The sequence below is a fragment of the Muntiacus reevesi genome, unplaced genomic scaffold (assembly GCF_963930625.1).
Source record: "Muntiacus reevesi unplaced genomic scaffold, mMunRee1.1 SCAFFOLD_31, whole genome shotgun sequence".
Classification (NCBI taxonomy): domain Eukaryota; kingdom Metazoa; phylum Chordata; class Mammalia; order Artiodactyla; family Cervidae; genus Muntiacus; species Muntiacus reevesi.
Genome location: NW_027078022.1, coordinates 1,191,157 through 1,215,295, shown reverse-complemented (window position 1 = coordinate 1,215,295; position 24,139 = coordinate 1,191,157).

Below are 24,139 nucleotides of genomic sequence, written 5' to 3'. Positions count from 1 at the left end.
CGTGAGAATTACGTGGGAATCACGTGGGAATCACGTTTCAATCACATGGGAATCACGTGGGAATCATGCGTCAATCACGTGGGAATCACGTGGGAATCACGTGGGAATAACGGGGGAATCACGTGTCATTCACGTGGGAATCACGTGGAAATCACGTGGGAATCACGTGTCAATGAGGTGGGAATCAAATGGGAATCACGTGGGAATCACTTGTCAATCACGTGGGAATCATGTGGGATTTACATGACAATCACGAATTAATCACGTGGGAATCACGTGGAAATCACATTAAATCACGTGGGCATCACGTGGGCATCACATGGGAATCATTTAGGAATCACGTGGGAATCACCTGTGAATCACGTTGGAATCATGCGTCCATCACGTGGGAATCACATGGGAGTCACGTGGGATTCACGTGGTAATCACGTTACAATCATGTGGGAATTACGTGTCAATCATGTGGGAATCACGTAGGAATCACGTGTCATTCATGTGGGAAACACGTGGGAATCACATGGGAATCACGTGGTAGTCACATCTCAATCACGTGTGAATCACGAGGGAATCACGTGTCAATCACGTGGGAATCACTTGGGAATCACAGGGTAATCACCTGTCATTCACGTGGGAATCATGTGGGCATCACGTGGGAATCATGTGGGAATCAGGTGTCAATCACGTAGGAATCACTTGGGAAACAAGTGGGAATCACGTGTCAATCACTTGGGAATCACGGGTCAATCATGTGGGAATCACGTGGAATCATGCATCAATAATGTGGGAATCACGTGGGAATCACGAGTCAATCACGTGTGAATCACGTGGGAATCACGGCTAATTCACATGGATATCAAATGGGAATATCGTGTCAATCAAGTTGGAATCTCGAAGGAATGACGTGTCAATCACGTGGGCGTCACGTGGGAATCGTTTGGGAATCACGTGGGAATCACGTGGGAATCACGAGGGAATGAGGTGTCAATCACGTGGGAATCACGTGGAAATCATGTGGGAATCACGTGTCAATCACGTAGGAATCATGTATCAAACACGTGGGAATCACTTGGGAATCACGTGCCAATCACGAGTCAATCACGTGGGAATCACGTGGGAATCACGTGTAAATCACGTGGGAGTCACGTGGATATCACGTGGGAATCCCGTGGAAATCACGGGGGAATCACGTGTCAATCACGAGGGAATGACGTGGGAATCACGTGTAAATCACGTGGGAATCAAGTGGGAATCACGTGTAAATCACGTGCGAATCACGTGGGAATCACGTGTCAATCATGTGTCAATCACGTGGTAATCACGTGGGAATCACGTGGGATCACGTGGGAATCACAAGGAAATCACGTGTCATTCACGTGGGAATCACGTGTCAATCACGATGGAATCACTTGGGAATCACGTGTCAATCACGGGGGAATCACGGGGTAATCACGTGTAATTCACGTGGGAATCACAAGGAAATCACGTGTCAATCACAAGGAAATCACGTGTCAATCACGTGGGAAACACGTGTCAATCACTTGGGAATCACGTGGGAATCACGTGTCAATCACGGGGGAATCACGTGTGAATCACGTGTGAATCACGTGGGAATAACGTGGGAATCATGTGGGAATCACGTGGGAATCACGTGTCAATCATGTGGGAATCACGTGGGAATCAAGTGTCAATCACGTGGGAATCACGTGGGAATCACGTCGGAATCTCGTGCCAATCACGTGGGAATCACGTGGGAATCACGTGGGAATCACGTGGGAATTACGAGGGAATCACGTGTCAATCACGTGGAAATCACGTGGGAATCACGTGTCAATCACGTGGGAATCTCGTGGAAATGAAGTGTCAATCACGGGGGAATCACTTGTCAATCACGAGGGAATCACGTGGGAATATCGTGTCAATCACGTGGGAATCACGTGGGAATCACGTGTGAATCACGTGTCAATCACGTGGGAATCACGTGGGAATCACGCCTCAATCACGTGGGAATCACGTGGGATTCACGTGTCAATCACGTGGAAATCACGAGGGAGTCACGTGGGAATCACGTGGGAATCACGTGTTAATCACGTGGAAATCACGTGGCAAACACTTGGGACTCACGTGGGAATCACATTTGAATCACGTGTCAATCACGTGGGAATCACGTGGGAATCACGTGAGAATCACGTGGGAATCACGTGTCAATCATGTGGGAATCACGTTGGAATCATCTGGGAATCACGTGGGAATGACGTGAAAATCATTAGGGAATGACGTGGGAATCACGTGTCAATCACGGGGGAATCACGTGTGAATCACGTGTGAATCACGTGTCAATCACGTGGGAATCACGTGGGAATCATGTGAGAATCACGTGGGAATCACCTGTCAATCATGTGGGAATCACGTGGGAATCACGTGTCAATCACGTGGGAATCACGGCGGAATCTCGTGCCAATCACGTGGGAATCACGTGGGAATCACGTGGGAATCACGTGGGAATTACGTGGGAATCACGTGTCAATCACGTGGGAATCACGTGGGAATCACGTGACAATCATTTGGGAATCACGTGGGAATCAGGTGTCAATCACGTGGGAATCACGTGGGAATCACGTGGGAATCACGTGTCAATCACGCGTCAATCACGTGGGAATCACGTGGGAATCTCGTGGGAATCCCGAGTCAATCACGTGGGAATCACGTGGGAATCACGTGGGAATCACGTATCATTCACGTGGGAATCACGTGGGAATCACGAGTCAATCACGAGGGAGTCACGTGGGAATCACGTGGGAATCCCGTGGAAATCACGTGGGAATCACTTGTCAATCACGAGGGAATCTCGTGGGAATCTCGTGTCAATCACGTGGGAATCACGTGGGAATCAAGTGGGAATCATGCTTCAATCTCGTGTGAATCACATGGGAGTCAAGTTGGAATAATGTGGGAATCACGTGGTAATCACGTGGGAATCAAGTGGGAATCACGTGTCAATCACGAGGGAATCATGAGGTAATCACGTTGGAATCACGAGTCAATCACTTGGGAATCACTTGGGAATCACGTAGGAATCACGTATCATTCACGTGGGAATCACGTATCAATCACGTGGGAATCACGTGGGAATCATGTGGGAATTACATGTCAATCACGTGGGAATCACGTGGGAATCACGTGTCAATCATGTGGGAATCACTTGGGAATCACATATCAGTCACGTGGGAATCACGTGGGAATCACATTTAATCACGTGGAAATCACATGGGAATCTCGTGGGAATGACGTGTCAATCACGTGGGCATCACGTGGGAATCATTTGGGAATCACGTGTCAATCACGTTGGAATCATATGGGAATCACGTGGGTATCACGTGGGAATAACGTGTCAATCACGTGGGAATCACGTGGGAATCACGTGGAAATCACGTGGAAATCACATGGGAATCTCGTGGGAATGACGTGTCAATCACGTGGGAATCACGAAGGAATCACATGTAAATCACGTGGGAATCACGTGGGAATCACGTGTCAATCACGTGGGAATCATGTGGGAATCACGTGGGAATGCCGTGGGAATCACGTGACAAGCATTTGGGAATCACCTGGAAATCACGTGTTAATCACGTGGGAATCACGTGGGAATCACGTAGGAATCACGTGGGAATCACGTGGGAATGTCGTGTCAATCATGTGGGAATCACGGGGGAATCACGTGGGAATCACGTGTCAATCACGTGGGTATCACGTGGGAATCAGGTGGGAATATCGTGTGAATCACGTGAAAATCACGTGTCATTCACATGGGAATTACGTGGGAATCACGTGGGAATCACGTGTCAATCACGTGGGAATCTCGTGGGAAACACGTGTCCATCACGTGGGAATAACTTGGGAATCACGTGTCAATCACTTGGGAATCATGTGGGAATCACGTGGAAAGCACGTGGAAAACACGTGTCAATCACTTGGGAATCACATGGGTATCACGTGATAATCACGTGGGAATCAAGTGTAATTCACGTGGCAATCACGTGAGAATTACGTGGGAATCACGTGGGAATCACGTTTCAATCACATGGGAATCACGTGGGAATCATGCGTCAATCACGTGGGAATCACGTGGGAATCACGTGGGAATAACGGGGGAATCACGTGTCAATCACGTGGGAATCACGTGGAAATCACGTGGGAATCACGTGTCAATGAGGTGGGAATCAAATGGGAATCACGTGGGAATCACTTGTCAATCACGTGGGAATCATGTGGGATTTACATGACAATCACGAATTAATCACGTGGGAATCACGTGGAAATCACATTAAATCACGTGGGCATCACGTGGGCATCACATGGGAATCATTTAGGAATCACGTGGGAATCACCTGTGAATCACGTTGGAATCATGCGTCCATCACGTGGGAATCACATGGGAGTCACGTGGGATTCACGTGGTAATCACGTTACAATCATGTGGGAATTACGTGTCAATCATGTGGGAATCACGTAGGAATCACGTGTCATTCATGTGGGAAACACGTGGGAATCACATGGGAATCACGTGGTAGTCACAACTCAATCACGTGTGAATCACGAGGGAATCACGTGTCAATCACGTGGGAATCACTTGGGAATCACAGGGTAATCACCTGTCATTCACGTGGGAATCATGTGGGCATCACGTGGGAATCATGTGGGAATCAGGTGTCAATCACGTAGGAATCACTTGGGAAACAAGTGGGAATCACGTGTCAATCACTTGGGAATCACGGGTCAATCATGTGGGAATCACGTGGAATCATGCATCAATAATGTGGGAATCACGTGGGAATCACGAGTCAATCACGTGTGAATCACGTGGGAATCACGGCTAATTCACATGGATATCAAATGGGAATATCGTGTCAATCAAGTTGGAATCTCGAAGGAATGACGTGTCAATCACGTGGGCGTCACGTGGGAATCGTTTGGGAATCACGTGGGAATCACGTGGGAATCACGAGGGAATGAGGTGTCAATCACGTGGGAATCACGTGGGAATCATGTGGGAATGACGTGTCAATCCCATGGGTATCACATGGGAATCACGTGGGAATGACGTGTCAATCCCATGGATATCACATGGAAATCACGTGGGAATCACGTGTCAATCACGTGGGAATCACGTGGGAATAACGTGGGAATCACGTGTCAATCAGGAGGGAATCACGTGGGAATCACGTGGGAATCACGTGTCAATCACGTGGGAATCAAGTGGGAATAACGTGGGTATCACGTGTCAATGAGGTGGGAATCAAATGGGAATCACGTGGGAATCACGTGTCAATCACGTGGGAATCATGTGGGAATTACGTGACAATCACGAGTTAATCACGTGGGAATCACGTGGAAATCACATTAAATCACGTGGGTATCACGTGGGCATCACATGGGAATCATTTAGGAATGACGTGGGAATCACGTGTGAATCACGTTGGAATCATGCGTCAATCACGTGGGAATCACATGGGAGTCACGTGGGATTCACGTGGTAATCACGTTACAATCATGTGGGAATTACGTGTCAATCATGTGGGAATCACGTAGGAATCACGTGTCATTCATGTGGGAAACACGTGGGAATCACATGGGAATCACGTGGTAGTCACATCTCAATCACGTGTGAATCACGAGGGAATCACGTGTCAGTCATGTGGGAATCACTTGGGAATCACAGGGTAATCACCTGTCATTCACGTGGGAATCATGTGGGCATCACGTGGGAATCATGTGGGAATCAGGTGTCAATCACCTGGGAATCACTTGGGAAACAAGTGGGAATCACGTGTCAATCACTTGGGAATCACGGGACAATCATGTGGGAATCACGTGGAATCATGCATCAATAATGTGGAATCACGTGGGAATCACATGGGAATCACGTGGGAATCACGTGGGAATCACGAGTCAATCACGTGGGAATCACGTGGGAATCACGGCTAATTCACATGGATATCAAATGGGAATCTCGTGTCAATTAGTTGGAATCACGTAGGAATGACGTGTCAATCACGTGGGCGTCACGTGGGAATCGTTTGGGAATCACGTGGGAATCACCAGGGAATGAGGTGTCAATCACGTGGGAATCACGTGGGAATCATGTGGGAATGACGTGTCAATCCCATGGGTATCACATGGGAATCACGTGGGAATCATGTGGGAATCACGTGTCAATCACGTAGGAATCACGTATCAATCACATGGGAATCACTTGGGAATCACGTGCCAATCACGTGTCAATCACGTGGGAATCACGTGTCAATCACGTGGGAGTCACATGGATATCACGTGGGAATCCCGTGGAAATCACGGGGGAATCACGTGTCAATCACGAGGGAATCACGTGGGAATCACGTGGGAATCACGTGGGAATCAAGTGGGAATCACGTGTAAATCACGTGGGAATCACGTGGGAATCACGTGTCAATCATGTGTCAATCACGTGGTAATCACGTGGGAATCACGTGGGATCACGTGGGAATCACGTGACAATGATTTGTGAATCACGTGGTAATCACGTGTAAATCACGTGGGAATCACGTGGGAATCACAAGGAAATCACGTGTCATTCACGTGGGAATCACGTGTCAATCACGATGGAATCACTTGGGAATCACGTGTCAATCACGGGGGAATCACGTGGTAATCACGTGTAAATCACGTGGGAATCACGTGGGAATCACAAGGAAATCACGTGTCAATCACAAGGAAATCACGTGTCAATCACGTGGGAAACACGTGTCAATCACTTGGGAATCACGTGGGAATCACGTGTCAATCACGGGGGAATCACGTGTGAATCACGTGGGAATCACGTGTCAATCATGTGGGAATCACGTGGGAATCACGTGTCAATCACGTGGGAATCACGTGGGAATCACGTCGGAATCTCGTGCCAATCACGTGGGAATCACGTGGGAATCACGTGGGAATTACGTGGGAATCACGTGTCAATCACGTGGGAATCACGTGGGAAACACGTGGGAATCACGTGACAATCATTTGGGAATCACGTGGGAATCAGGTGTCAATCACGTGGGAATCACGTGGGAATCACGTGGGAATCACGTGTCAATCACGTGTCAATCACGTGGGAATCACGTGGGAATCAAGTGGGAATCCCGAGTCAATAACGGGGGAATCACGTGGGAATCACGTGGGAATCACGTGTCATTCACGTGGGAATCACGTGGGAATCACGAGTCAATCACGAGGGAGTCACGTGGGAATCACGTGGGAATCCCGTGGAAATCACGTGGGAATCACGTGTCAATCACGAGTGAATCACCTGGGAATCACGTGTCAATCACGTGTCAATAACGTGGGAATCAAGTGGAAATCATGCATCAATCACGTGTCAATCACGTGGGAATCTCGGGGGAATCTCGTGGGAATCACGTGTCAATCACGTGGGAATAACGTGGGAATCACGTTTCAATCACTTGGGAATCACGTGGGAATCACGTGGGAATAACGTGGGAAACACGTGTCAATCACTTGGGAATCACATGTGTATCACGTGATAATCACGTGGGAATCACGTGTAATTCACGTGGCAATCACGTGAGAATTACGTGGGAATCACGTGGGAATGAAGTGTCAATCACGTGGGAATCACGTGGGAAAAACTTGGGAATCACGTGTCAATCACGTGGGAATCACGAGGGAATCACGTGGGAATCATGTGGGAATCACGAGGGAATCACGTGTCAATCACGTGGGAATCATGTGGGAATTACGTGGGAATCACGTGTGGATCACGTGACAATCATTTGGGAATCACGTCGGAATCATGTGTCAATCACGTGGGAATCACGTGGGAATCACGTGTGGATCACGTGGGAATCATTTAGGAATCACGTTGCAATCACGTGTGAATCACGTTGGAATCATGCGTCAATCACGTGGGAATCACATGGGAGTCACGTGGGATTCACGTGGTAATCACGTGGCAATCATGTGGGAATTACGTGTCAATCACGTGGGAATCACGTAAGAATCACGTGTCATTCATGTGGGAATAACGTGGGATTCACATGGGAATCACGTGGTAATCACATCTCATTCACGTGTGAATCACCAGGGAATCACATGGTAATCACGTGTCATTCACGTGGGAATCACGTGGGCATCACGTGGGAATGATGTGGGAATCAGGTGTCAATCACGTGGGAATCACAAGGGAAACAAGTGGGAATCACGTGTCAATCACTTGGGAATCACGTGTGAGTCACGTGGGAATCACATGGGAATCACGTGTCAATCATGTGGGAATCACGTGGAATCATGCATCAATAATGTGGGAATCATGTGGGAATCACGTGGGAATCACGTGGGAATCACGAGTCAATCACGTGGGAATCACGTGGTAATCACGTCTAATTCACGTGGATATCAAATGGGAATCTCGTGTCAATCAAGTTGGAATCACGTAGGAATGACGTGCCAATCACGTGGGCGTCACGTGGGAATCGTTTGGGAATCACGTGGGAATCACGTGGGAATCACGAGGGAATGAGGTGTCAATCACGTGGGAATCACGTGGGAATCATGTGGGAATGACGTGTCAATCCCATGGGTATCACATGGGAATCACGTGGGAATGACGTGTCAATCCCATGGATATCACATGGGAATCACGTGGGAATCACTTGGGAATCACGTGCCAATCACGAGTCAATCACTTGGGAATCACGTGTCAATCACGTGGGAGTCACGTGGATATCACGTGGGAATCCCGTGGAAATCACGGGGGAATAACGTGTCAATCACGAGGGAATGACGTGGGAATCACGTGGGAATCACGTGTAAATCACGTGGGAATCAAGTGGGAATCACGTGTAAATCACGTGGGAATCACGTGTCAATCATGTGTCAATCACGTGGTAATCACGTGGGAATCACGTGGGATCACGTGGGAATCACGTGACAATCATTTGTGAATCACGTGGTAATCACGTGTAAATCACGTGGGAATCACGTGGGAATCACAAGGAAATCACTTTTCATTCACGTGGGAATCACGTGTCAATCACGTTGGAATCACTTGGGAATCACGTGTCAATCACGGGGGAATCACGTGGTAATCACGTGTAAATGACGTGGGAATCACGTGGGAATCACAAGGAAATCACGTGTCAATCACAAGGAAATCACGTGTCAATCACGTGGGAAACATGTGCCAATCACTTGGGAATCACGTGGGAATCACGTGTCATTCACGGGGGAATCACGTGTGAATCACGTGTCAATCACGTGGGAATCACGTGGGAATCATGTGGGAATCACGTGGGAATCACGTGTCAATCATGTGGGAATCACCTGGGAATCACGTGTCAATCACGTGGGAATCACGTGGGAATCACGTCGGAATCTCGTGCCAATCACGTGGGAATCACGTGGGAATCACGTGGGAATCACGTGACAATCATTTGGGAATCACGTGGGAATCAGGTGTCAATCACATGGGAATCACGTGGGAATCACGTGTCAATCACGTGTCAATCACGTGGGAATCACGTGGGTATCACGTGGGAATCCCGAGTCAATCACGGGGGAATCACGTGGGAATCACGTGGGAATCCCGAGTCAATCACGGGGGAATCACGTGGGAATCACGTGGGAATCACGTGTCAATCACGTGGGAATCTCGTGGGAATCACGTGTCAATCACGTGGGAATAACGTGGGAATCACGTGTCAATCACTTGGGAATCATGTGGGAATCACGTGGAAAGCACGTGGAAAACACGTGTCAATCACTTGGGAATCACATGGGTATCACGTGATAATCACGTGGGAATCAAGTGTAATTCACGTGGCAATCACGTGAGAATTACGTGGGAATCACGTGGGAATCACGTTTCAATCACATGGGAATCACGTGGGAATCATGCGTCAATCACGTGGGAATCACGTGGGAATCACGTGTCAATCACGTGGGAATCACGTGGGAATAACGTGGGAATCATGTGTCAATCAGGAGGGTATCACGTGGGAATCACGTGGGAATCACGTGTCAATCACGTGGGAATCAAGTGGGAATAACGTGGGTATCAAGTGTCAATGAGGTGGGAATCAAATGGGAATCACGTGGGAATCACGTGTCAATCATGTGGGAATCATGTGGGAATTACGTGACAATCACGAGTTAGTCACGTGGGAATCACGTGGAAATCACATTAAATCACGTGGGCATCACGTGGGCATCACATGGGAATCATTTAGGAATCACGTGGGAATCACGTGTGAATCACGTTGGAATCATGCGTCAATCACGTGGGAATCACATGGGAGTCACGTGGGATTCACGTGGTAATCACGTTACAATCATGTGGGAATTACGTGTCAATCATGTGGGTATCACGTAGGAATCACATGTCATTCATGTGGGAAACACATGGGAAACACATGGGAATCACGTGGTAGTCACATCTCAATCACGTGTGAATCACGAGGGAATCACGTGTCAATCACGTGGGAATCACCTGGGAATCACAGGGTAATCACCTGTCAATCACGTGGGAATCATGTGGGCATCAAGTGGGAATCATGTGGGAATCAGGTGTCAATCACGTGGGAATCACTTGGGAAACAAGTGGGAATCACGTGTCAATCACTTGGGAATCACGGGTCAATCATGTGGGAATCACGTGGAATCATGCATCAATAATGTGGGAATCACGTGGGAATCATGTGGGAATCACGTGGGAATCACGTGGGAATCACGAGTCAATCACGTGGGAATCACGTGGGAATCACGGCTAATTCACATGGATATCAAATGGGAATCTCGTGTCAATCAAGTTGGAATCACGTAGGAATGACGTGTCAATCACGTGGGCGTCACGTGGAAATCGTTTGGGAATCACGTGGGAATCACGTGGGAATCACGAGGGAATGAGGTGTCAATCACGTGGGAATCACGTGGGAATCATGTGGGAATGACGTGTCAATCCCATGGGTATCACATGGGAATCACGTGTGAATAACGTGGGAATCACGTGTCAATCACGTGGGCATCACGTGGGAATCATTTGGGAATCACGAGGGAATCACGTGGGAGTCACGTGGTAATCACGTGGGAATCACGTTGGAATCACATGTCAATATCGTGGGAATCATGTGGGAATCACGTGTCAATCATGATGGAATTACGTGTGAATAACGTGGGAATAACGTGTCAATCAAGTGGGAATCACGTGGCAGTCACGTGTCAATCACGTGGGTATCACGTGGGAATCATTTGGGAATCATGTGGGAATCACGTGGGAATCACGTGTCAATCACGTGGGAATCACGTGGCAATCACGTGTGAATGACATGTCAATCCCGTGAGAATCATGTTGGAATAAGGTGGGAATCACGTGTCAATCACCTGGGAATCACGTGGGATTCACGTGGGAATCACGTGTCAATCACGTGTCAATCATGTGAGAATCAAGTGGGAATCACCTGGAAAATACGTGTCAATCACGTGGGAATCACGTGGAAATCACGTGTCAATCACTTTGGAATCACGTGGGAATCATATGGGAATCACGTGTCAAGCACGTGGGAATCACATGTCAATTACGTGGAAATCACATTGGAGTCACGTGGGAATCACGTGGGAATCACGTGTAAATCACGTGGTAATCACGTGTGAATCACGTGTCAATCCCGTGGGAATCACGTGGGAATCACGTGGGAATCACGTGGGAATCATGCGTCAATCACGTGGGAATCACATGGGAGTCACGTGGTAATAACATGGGAATCACGTGGTAATCACGTAGGAATCACGTGGGAATAACGTGTCAATCACGTGGGAATCATATGGTAATCACTTGTCAATCACGAGGGAATCAGGTAGGAATCACGTGTCAATCACGTGGGCATCACATGCGTATCACACGGGAATCATTTGGGAATCACTTTTCAATCACGTTGGAATCACGTGGGAATCAATTTTGAATCACGTGGGAATCACGTGTCAATCACGTGGGAATCACGTGGGAATCACGTGTGTTCACGTGGGAATCACGTGACAATTATTTGGGAATCACGTGGGAATCACGTGTCAATCACGTGGGAATCACGTGGGAATCACGCGGATATCACGTAGGAATCACACGGGAATCACGTGTCAATCACGATGGAATCACGTGGCACTCACGTTTCATTCACGTGGGAATCACATGTGAATCACGTGAGAATCTCGAGGACCTCACGTGTCAATCACGTGGGTATCACGTGGGAATCACGTAGGAATCACCTGTCAATCATGTAGGAATCACGTGGTAATCACGTGTCAATCACGTGGGAATCACGTCGGAGTCACGTGGGAATCACGTGGGAATCACGTGTCAATCACGTGGGAATCATGTGGGAGTCACGTGTCAATCACGTGGGAATCACGTTGGAATCACGTGGGAATCACTTGGGAATCACGAGTCAATCACGTGTCAATCACGTGGGAATCACGTGGGAATCACGTGGGAATCATGTGTCAATGGCATGGAAATCATGTGGGAATCACGTGGGAATCACTTGGGAATCACATGTCAATCATGTGCGAATCACATTGGAATCATGTTTGAATCACGTGTCAATCTCGTGGGAATCACGTGTCATTCACGTTGAAATTACGTGGGAATCACGTGTCAATCACGTGGGAAACCCGTGGGAATCACGTGTCAATCACGTGGGAATCACTTGGGAATCACATGGGAATCGCGTGTCAATCACGTGGGAATCACGTGGGAATCACATATCAATCACGTGGGAATCACGTGTCAATAACGTGGAAATCACATGGGAGTCACGTGGGAATTACGTGGGAATCACGTGGAAATCACGTAGGAATCACGTGGGAATAACGTGTCAATCACGTGGGTATCATGTGGGAATCACGTGTCAATCACGTGGGAATCACGTGTCAATCACGTGGGAATCACGTGGGAATGACGTGTCAATCACGTGGGCATCACGTGGGAATCACGTGGGAATCACGTGGGAATTACGTGGGAATCACGTGTCAATCACGTGGGAATCACGTGGGAATCACGTGACAATCATTTGGGAATCACGTGGGAATCAGGTGTCAATCACGTGGGAATCACGTGGGAATCACGTGGGAATCACGTGGGAATCACGTGGCAATTACATGTCAATCACGTGGAAATCACGTGTCAATCACGTGGGAAGCACGTGGGAAGCACGTGGGAATCCCTTGTCAATCACGTGGAAATCACATGGGAATCGCGTGAGAATCACGTGGGAATCATGTGTCAATCACGTGGGAATCATGGGGGAATCACGTGTCAACCACGTGGGAATCACGTGGGAATCACGTGGGAATCACGTGTCAATCACGTGGGAATCACGTGTCAATCACGTGGGAATCACGTGGGAATGACGTGTCAATCACGTGGGCATCACGTGGGAATCACGTGGGAATCACTTGTGAATCACGTGGGAATCACGTGGGAATCACGTGTCAATCACGTGGGAATCACGTGGTAATCATGTGGGAATCACGTTGGAATCCCGTGTCAATATCGTGGGAATCATGTGGGAACCACGTGTCAATCACGAAGGAATTATGTGTGAATCACGTGGGAATCACGTGTCAATCATGTGGGAATCATGAGGGAGTCACGTGTCAATCACGTGAGAATCACGAGGGCATCACGTGGAATCATTTGGGAATCACGTGGGAATCACGGTGGAATCACGTGGGAATCACGTGTCAATCACGTGGGAATCACATGGCAATCACGTGGGAATGACATGGCAATCCCGTGGGAATCATGTGGGAATAAGGTGGGAATCACGTGTCAATAACGTGGGTATCACGTTGGAGTCACGTGGGAATCACGTGGGAATCACATGTCAATCAGGGGGAATCACGTGTGAATCACGTGTCAGTCACGTGGGAATCACGTGGGAATCATGTGGGAATCACGTGGGAATCACGTATCAATCATGTGGAAATCACGTGGGAATCACGTGTCAATCACGTTGGAATCACGTGGGAACAACGTCGGAATCTCGTGCCAATCACGTGGGAATCACGTGGGAATCACGTGGGAATCACGTGACAATCATTTGGGAATCACGTGGGAATCACGTGGGAATCACGTGACAATCATTTGGGAACCACGTGGGAATCACGTGTCAATCACGTGGGAATCACGTGGGAATCACGTGTCAATCACGTGTCAATCACGTGGGAATCACGTGGGAATCACGTGGGAATCCCGAGTCAATCACGGGGGAATCACGTGGGAATCACGTGGGAATCACGTGTCATTCACGTGGGAATCACGTGGGAATCACGAGTCAATCACGAGGGAGTCACGTGGGAATCACGTGTCAATCACGTGTCAATCACGTGGGAATCAAGTGGAAATCATGCATCAATCACGTGTCAATCACGTGGGAATCTCGGGGGAATCTCGTGGGAATCACGTGTCAATCACGTGGGAATAACGTGGGAATCACGTTTCAATCACTTGGGAATCACGTGGGAATCACGTGGAAAGCACGTGGGAAACACGTGTCAATCACTTGGGAATCACATGTGTATCACGTGATAATCACGTGGGAATCACGTGTAATTCACGTGGCAATCACGTGAGAATTACGTGGGAATCACGTGGGAATCAAGTATCAATCACGTGTGAATCACGTGGAAAAAACTTGGGAATCACGTGTCAATCACGTGGGAATCACGAGGGAATCACGTGGGAATCATGTGGGAACCACGAGGGAATCACGTGTCAATCACGTGGGAATCATGTGGGAATTACGTTGGAATCACGTGTGGATCACGTGAAAATCATTTGGGAATCATGTCGGAATCACGTGTCAATCACGTGGGAATCACGTGGAAAAAACTTGGGAATCACGTGTCAATCACGTGGGAATCATGAGGGAATCACGTGTCAATCACGTGAGCATCACGAGGGCATCACGTGGGAATCATTTGGGAATCACGTGGGAATCACGGTGGAATCACGTGGGAATCACGTGTCAATCACGTGGGAATCACATGGCAATCACTTGGGAATGACATGGCAATCCTGTGGGAATCACGTGGGAATAAGGTGGGAATCACGTGTCAATAACGTGGGAATCACGTTGGAGTCACGTGGGAATCACGTGGGAATCACTTGTCAATCACGTGGGAATCACGTGGGAATCACGTGTCAATCCCGTGGGAATCACGTGGGAATCACGTAGGAATCAGGTGGGAATCACGTGGGAATCATGCGTCTATCACGTGGGAATCACATGGGAGTCACGTGGGAATCACGTGGGAGTCAATTAGGAATCACGTGGGAAGCACGTGCAAATCACGTGTCAATCACTTGGGAATCACATGGGAATCACGTGATAATCACGTGGGAATCACGTGTCAATCACGTGGGAATCACGTGAGCATCACATGGGAATCACGTGTCAATCATGTGGGAAGCACGTGGGAATCACGTGGGAATCACGTGTCAATCACCTGGGAATCACGTGTCAATCACGTGGGAATCACGTGGGAATCATGCGTCAATCACGTGGGAATCAAGTGGGAGTCAAGTAGAATCACGTGGGAATCACGTGGGAATCACGTGGGTATCACGTGTCCATCACGTGGGAGTCATGTGGGAATCACGTGTCAATCACGTGGGAATCACGTGGGAATAAGGTGGGAATCACGTGTCAATCACGTGGGAATCACGTGGGAATCACGTGGGATTCACGTGGGAATCACGTGTTAATGACGTGTCAATCATGTGAGAATCAAGTGGGAATCACGTGGAAATCACGTGTCAATCACGTGGGAATCACGTGGGCATCACGTGTCTATCACGTTGGAATCACGTGGGAATCACATGTCAATTAGGTGGGAGTCACGTTGGAGTCACGTGGGAATCACGTGGGAATCACGTGTCAATCACGTGGGAATCACATGTCAATTACGTGGGAGTCACGTTGGAGTCACGTGGGAGTCACGAGGGAATCACGTATCAATCACGTGGGAATCACGTGGGAATCACGTGTCAATCCCATGGGAATCACGGGGGAATCTCGTAGGAATCACGTGGGAATCACGTGGGAATCATGCGTCAATCACGTGGGAATCACATGGGAGTCACGTGGGATTCACGTGGTAATCACGTGGCAATCATGTGGGAATTACGTGTCAATCACGTGGGAATCACGTAGGAATCACGTGTCATTCATGTGGGAATAACGTGGGAATCACATGGGAATCACGTGGGAATCACATGTCATTCACGTGGGAATCACGTGGGCATCACGTAGGAATCATGTGGGAATCAGGTGTCAATCACGTGGGAATCACAAGGGAAACAAGTGGGAAACACGTGTCAATCACTTGGGAATCACGTGTGAGTCACGTGGGAATCACATGGGAATCACGTGTCAATCATGTGGGAATCACGTGGAATCATGCATCAATAATGTGGGAATCACGTGGGAATCAGGTGGGAATCACGTGGGAATCACATGGGAATCACGTGGGAATCACGAGTCAATCACGTGGGAATCACGTGGGAATCACGTCTAATTCACGTGGATATCAAATGGGAATCTCGTGTCAATCAAGTTGGAATCACGTGGGAATGACATGTCAATCACGTGGGCATAACGTGGGAATCGTTTGTTAATCACGTTGGAATCACGTGAAATCACGTGGAAATGAAGTGTCAATCACGTGGGAATCACGTGGGAATCACGGGGTAATCACGTGTCAATCCCATCCGTATCACGTGGGAATCACGTGGGAATCATGTGGGTATCACGTGTCAATCACGTAGGAATCACGTGTCAATCACGTGGGAATCACGTGGGAATCACGTGTCAATCACGTGGGAGTCACGTGGATATCACGTGGGAATCCCGTGGAAATCACGGGGGAATCACGTGTCAATCACGAGGGAATCACGTGGTAATCACGTGTCAATCACGTGGGAAACACGTGTCAATCACGTGGGAATCACGTGGGAATCACGTGGGAATCACGTGTGAATCACGTGTGAATCACGTGGGAATCAGGTGGGAATCACGTGTCAATCACGTGGGAATCACGTGTGAATCACGTGTCAATCACGTGGGAATCACGTGTGAATCACTTGTCAATCACGAGGGAATCACGTGGGAATATCGTGTCAATCACGTGGGAAACACGTGTCAATCACGTGGGAATCACGGGAATCACGTGGGATCACGTGGGAATCACGTGACAATCATTTGGGAATCACGTGGTAATCACGTGTAAATCACGTGGGAATCACGTGGGAATCACGAGGAAATCACGTGTCAATCACGTGGGAATCACGTGTCAATCACGTGGGAATCACATGGGAATCACGTGTCAATCACGATGGAATCACTTGGGAATCACATGTCAATCACGTGGGAATCACGTGTGAATCACGTGAGGATCTCGTGGGCCTCACGTGTCAATCACGTGGGTATCACGTGGGAATCACGTAGGAATCACGTGTCAATCACGTAGGAATCACGTCCTAATCACATGTCAATCACGTGGGAATCACTTTGGAGTCACGTGTTAATCACGTGGGAATCACGTGTCAATGACGTAGGAATCACGTCCTAATCACATGTCAATCACGTGGGAATCACGTCGGAGTCATGTGGGAATCACGTGGGAATCACGTGTCAATCACCTGGGAATCACGTGTCAATCACGTGGTAATCACGCCTCAATCACGTGGGAATCACGTGGGATTCATGTGTCAATCACGTGGAAATCACGAGGGAGTCACGTGGGAATCACGTGGGAATCACGTGTTTATCACGTGGAAATCACGTGGCAAACACTTGGGACTCACGTGGGAATCACATTTGAATCACGTGTCAATCACGTGGGAATCACGTGGGAATCACGTGGGAATCACGTGTCAATCACGTGGGAATCACGTTGGAATCATCTGGGAATCACGTGGGAATGACGTGAAAATCATTAGGGAATCACGTGGGAATCACGTGTCAATCACGGGGGAATCACGTGTGATTCACGTGTGAATCACGTGTGAATCACGTGGGAATCACGTGGGAATCATGTGGGAATCACGTGGGAATCACCTGTCAATTATGTGGGAATCACGTGGGAATCACGAGTCAATCACGTGGGAATCACGTGGGAATTACGTGGGAATCACGTGTCAATCACGTGGGAATCACGTGGGAATCACGTGACAATCAGTTGGGAATCACGTGGGAATCAGGTGTCAATCACGTGGGAATGACGTGGGAATCACGTGGGAATCACGTGTAAATCACGTGGGAATCAAGTGGGAATCACGTGTAAATCACGTGGGAATCACGTGGGAATCACGTGTCAATCATGTGTCAATCACGTGGTAATCACGTGGGAATCACGTGGGATCACGTGGGAATCACGTGACAATCATTTGTGAATCATGTGGTAATCACGTGTAAATCACGTGGGAATCACGTGGGAATCACAAGGAAATCACGTGTCATTCACGTGGGAATCACGTGTCAATCACGATGGAATCACTTGGGAATCACGTGTCAATCACGGGGGAATCACGTGGTAATCACGTGTAAATCACGTGGGAATCACAAGGAAATCACGTGTCAATCAGAAGGAAATCACGTGTCAATCACGTGGGAAACACGTGTCAATCACTTGGGAATCACGTGGAAATCACGTGTCAATCACGGGGGATTCACGTGTGAATCACGTGTGAATCACGTGTCAATCACGTGGGAATCACGTGGGAATCATGTGGGAATCACGTGGGAATCACGTGTCAATCATGTGGGAATCACGTGTCAATCACGTGGGAATCACGTGGGAATCACGTCGGAATCTCGTGCCAATCACGTGGGAATCACGTGGGAATCACGTGGGAATCACGTGGAAATCACGTGGGAATTACGTGGGAATCACGTGTCAATCACGTGGGAATCACGTGGGAATCACGTGGGAATCACGTGACAATCATTTGGGAATCACGTGGGAATCAGGTGTCAATCACGTGGGAATCACGTGGGAATCACGTGGGAATCACGTGTCAATCACGTGGGAATCACGTGGGAATCACGTGGGAATCACGTGGGAATCCCGAGTCAATCACGGGGGAATCACGTGGGAATCACGTGGGAATCACGTGGGAATCCCGAGTCAATCACGGGGGAATCACGTGGGAATCACGTGGGAATCACGTGTCAATCACGTGGGAATCTCGTGGGAATCACGTGTCAATCACGTGGGAATAACTTGGGAATCACCAGTCAATCACTTGGGAATCATGTGGGAATCACGTGTCAATCACGTGGGAATCACGTGGGAATAATGTGGGAATCACGTGTCAATCAGGAGGGAATCACGTGGGAATCACGTGGGAATCACGTGTTAATCACGTGGGAATCACGTGGGAATAACGTGGGAATCACGTGTCAATCAGGAGGGAATCACGTGGGAATCACGTGGGAATCACGTGTCAATCACGTGGGAATCAAGTGGGAATAACGTGGGTATCACGTGTCAATGAGGTGGGAATCAAATGGGAATCACGTGGGAATCACGTGTCAATCACGTGGGAATCATGTGGGAATTACGTGACAATCACGAGTTAATCACGTGGGAATCACGTGGAAATCACATTAAATCACGTGGGCATCACGTGGGCATCACATGGGAATCATTTAGGAATCACGTGGGAATCACGTGTGAATCACGTTGGAATCATGCGTCAATCACGTGGGAATCACATGGGAGTCACGTGGGATTCACGTGGTAATCACGTTACAATCATGTGGGAATTACGTGTCAATCATGTGGGAATCACGTAGGAATCACGTGTCATTCATGTGGGAAACACGTGGGAATCACATGGGAATCACGTGGTAGTCACATCTCAATCACGTGTGAATCACGAGGGAATCACGTGTCAGTCATGTGGGAATCACTTGGGAATCACAGGGTAATCACCTGTCATTCACGTGGGAATCACATGGGAATCACGTGGTAGTCACATCTCAATCACGTGTGAATCACGAGGGAATCACGTGTCAATCATGTGGGAATTACTTGGGAATCACAGGGTAATCACCTGTCATTCACGTGGGAATCATGTGGGCATCACGTGGGAATCATGTGGGAATCAGGTGTCAATCACGTGGGAATCACTTGGGAAACAAGTGGGAATCACGTGTCAATCACTTGGGAATCACGGGACAATCATGTGGGAATCACGTGGAATCATGCATCAATAATGTGGAATCACGTGGGAATCACGTGGGAATCACGTGGGAATTACGTGGGGATCACGAGTCAATCACGTGGGAATCACGTGGGAATCACGGCTAATTCACATGGATATCAAATGGGAATCTCGTGTCAATCAAGTTGGAATCACGTAGGAATGACGTGTCAATCACGTGGGCGTCACGTGGGAATCGTTTGGGAATCACGTGGGAATCACATGGGAATCACGAGGGAATGAGGTGTCAATCACGTGGGAATCACGTGGGAATCATGTGGGAATCACGTGTCAATCACGTAGGAATCACGTATCAATCACATGGGAATCACTTGGGAATCACGTGCCAATCACGTGTCAATCACGTGGGAATCACGTGTCAATCACGTGGGAGTCACGTGGATATCACGTGGGAATCCCGTGGAAATCACGGGGGAATCACGTGTCAATCACGAGGGAATCACGTGGGAATCACGTGGGAATCACGTGGGAATCACGTGTCAATCACGTGGGAATCAAGTGGGAATCACGTGTAAATCACGTGGGAATCACGTGTCAATCATGTGTCAATCACGTGGTAATCACGTGGGAATCACGTGGGATCACGTGGGAATCACGTGACAATCATTTGTGAATCACGTGGTAATCACGTGTAAATCACGTGGGAATCACGTGGGAATCACAAGGAAATCACGTGTCATTCACGTGGGAATCACGTGTCAATCACGATGGAATCACTTGGGAATCACGTGTCAATCACGGGGGAATCACGTGGTAATCACGTGTAAATCACGTGGGAATCACGTAGGAATCACAAGGAAATCACGTGTCAATCACAAGGAAATCACGTGTCAATCACGTGGGAAACACGTGTCAATCACTTGGGAATCACGTGGGAATCACGTGTCAATCACGGGGGAATCACGTGTGAATTACGTGTGAATCACGTGTCAATCACGTGGGAATCACGTGGGAATCATGTGGGAATCACGTGGGAATCACGTGGGAATCACATGGGAATTACGTGGGAATCACGTGGGAATCACGTGGGAATCACGTGGGAATCACGTGACAATCATTTGGGAATCACGTGGGAATCACGTGGGAATTACGTGGGAATCACGTGGGAGTTACGTGGGAATCACGTGGGAATCACGTGGGAATCACGTGTCAATCACGTGTCAATCACGTGGGAATCACGTGGGAATCACGTGGGAATCCCGAGTCAATCACGGGGGAATCACGTGGGAATCACGTGGGAATCACGTGGGAATCCCGAGTCAATCACGGGGGAATCACGTGGGAATCACGTGGGAATCACGTGTCAATCATGTGGGAATCTCGTGGGAATCACATGTCAATCACGTGGGAATAACGTGGAAATCACGTGTCAATCACTTGGGAATCATGTGGGCATCACGTGGAAAGCACGTGGAAAACAAGTGTCAATCACTTGGGAATCACATGGGTATCACGTGATAATCACGTGGGAATCAAGTGTAATTCACGTGGCAATCACGTGAGAATTACGTGGGAATCACGTGGGAATCACGTTTCAATCACATGGGAATCACGTGGGAATCATGCGTCCATCACGTGGGAATCACGTGGGAATCACGTGGGAATCACGTGTCAATCACGTGGGAATCACGTGGGAATAACGTGGGAATCACGTGTCAATCAGGAGGGAATCACGTGGGAATCACGTGGGAATCATGTGTCAATCACGTGGGAATCAAGTGGGAATAACGTGGGTATCACGTGTCAATGAGGTGGGAATCAAATGGGAATCACGTGGGAATCACGTGTCAATCACGTGGGAATCATGTGGGAATTACGTGACAATCACGAGTTAACAACATGGGAATCACGTGGAAATCACATTAAATCACGTGGGCATCATGTGGGCATCACATGGGAATCATTTAGGAATCACGTGGTAATCACGTGTGAATCACGTTGGAATCATGCGTCAATCACGTGGGAATCACATGGGAGTCACTTGGGATTCACGTGGTAATCACGTTACAATCATGAGGGAATTACGTGTCAATCATGTGGGAATCACGTAGGAATCACGTGTCATTCATGTGGGAAACACGTGGGAATCACATGGGAATCACGTGGTAGTCACATCTCAATCACGTGTGAATCACGAGGGAATCACGTGTCAGTCACATGGGAATCACCTGGGAATCACAGGGTAATCACCTGTCATTCACGTGGGAATCATGTGGGCATCAGGTAGGAATCATGTGGGAATCAGGTGTCAATCACGTGGGAATAACTTGGGAAACAAGTGGGAATCACGTGTCAATCACTTGGGAATCACGGGTCAATCATGTGGGAATCACGTGGAATCAGGCATCAATAATGTGGGAATCACGTGGGAATCACGTGGGAATCACCTGGGAATCACGTGGGAATCACGAGTCAATCACGTGGGAATCACGTGGGAATCACGGCTAATTCACATGGATATCAAATGGGAATCTCGTGTCAATCAAGTTGGAATCACGTAGGAATGACGTGTCAATCACGTGGGCGTCACGTGGGAATCGTTTGGGAATCACGTGGGAACCACGTGGGAATCACGAGGGAATGAGGTGTCAATCACGTGGGAATCACGTGGGAATCATGTGGGAATGACGTGTCAATCCCATGGGTATCACATGGGAATCACGTGGGAATCATGTGGGAATCACGTGTCAATCACATAGGAATCACGTATCAATCACGTGGGAATCACTTGGGAATCACGTGCCAATCACGAGTCAATCACGTGGGAATCACGTGGGAATCACGTGTCAATCACGTGGGAGTCACGTGGATATCACGTGGGAATCCCGTGGAAATCACGGGGGAATCACGTGTCAATCACGAGGGAATCACGTGTGAATCACGTGGGAATCAAGTGGGAATCACGTGTAAATCATGTGTCAATCACGTGGGAATCACGTGTCAATATGTGTCAATCACGTGGTAATCACGTGGGAATCACGTGGGATCACGTGGGAATCACGTGACAATCATTTGTGAATCACGTGGTAATCACGTGTAAATCACGTGGGAATCACGTGGGAATCACAAGGAAATCACGTGGCATTCACGTGGGAATCACGTGTCTATCACGATGGAATCACTTGGGAATCACGTGTCAATCACGGGGGAATCACGTGGTAATCACGTGTAAATCACGTGGGAATCACGTGGGAATCACAAGGAAATCACGTGTCAATCACAAGGAAATCACGTGTCAATCACGTGGGAAACACGTGTCAATCACTTGGGAATCACGTGGGAATCACGTGTCAATCACGGGGGAATCACGTGTGAATCACGTGTGGATCACGTGTCAATCACGTGGGAATCACGTGGGAATCATGTGGGAATCACGTGTCAATCATGTGGGAATCACGTGGGAATCACGTGTCAATCAGGTGGGAATCAAGTGGGAATCAGGTCGGAATCTCGTGCCAATCACGTGGGAATCACGTGGGAATCACGTGGGAATCACGTGGGAATCACGTGGGAATCACGTGGGAATCACGTGACAAACATTTGGGAATCACGTGGGAATCAGTTGTCAATCACGTGGGAATCACGTGGGAATCACGTGGGAATCACGTGTCAATCACGTGTCAATCATGTGGGAATCACGTGGGAATCACATGGGAATCCCGAGTCAATCACGGGGGAATCACGTGGGAATCACGTGGGAATCACGTGGGAATCACGAGTCAATCACGAGGGAGTCACGTGGGAATCACGTGGGAATCCCGTGGAAATCACGTGGGAATCACTTGTCAATCACGAGTGAATCACGTGGGAATCACGTGT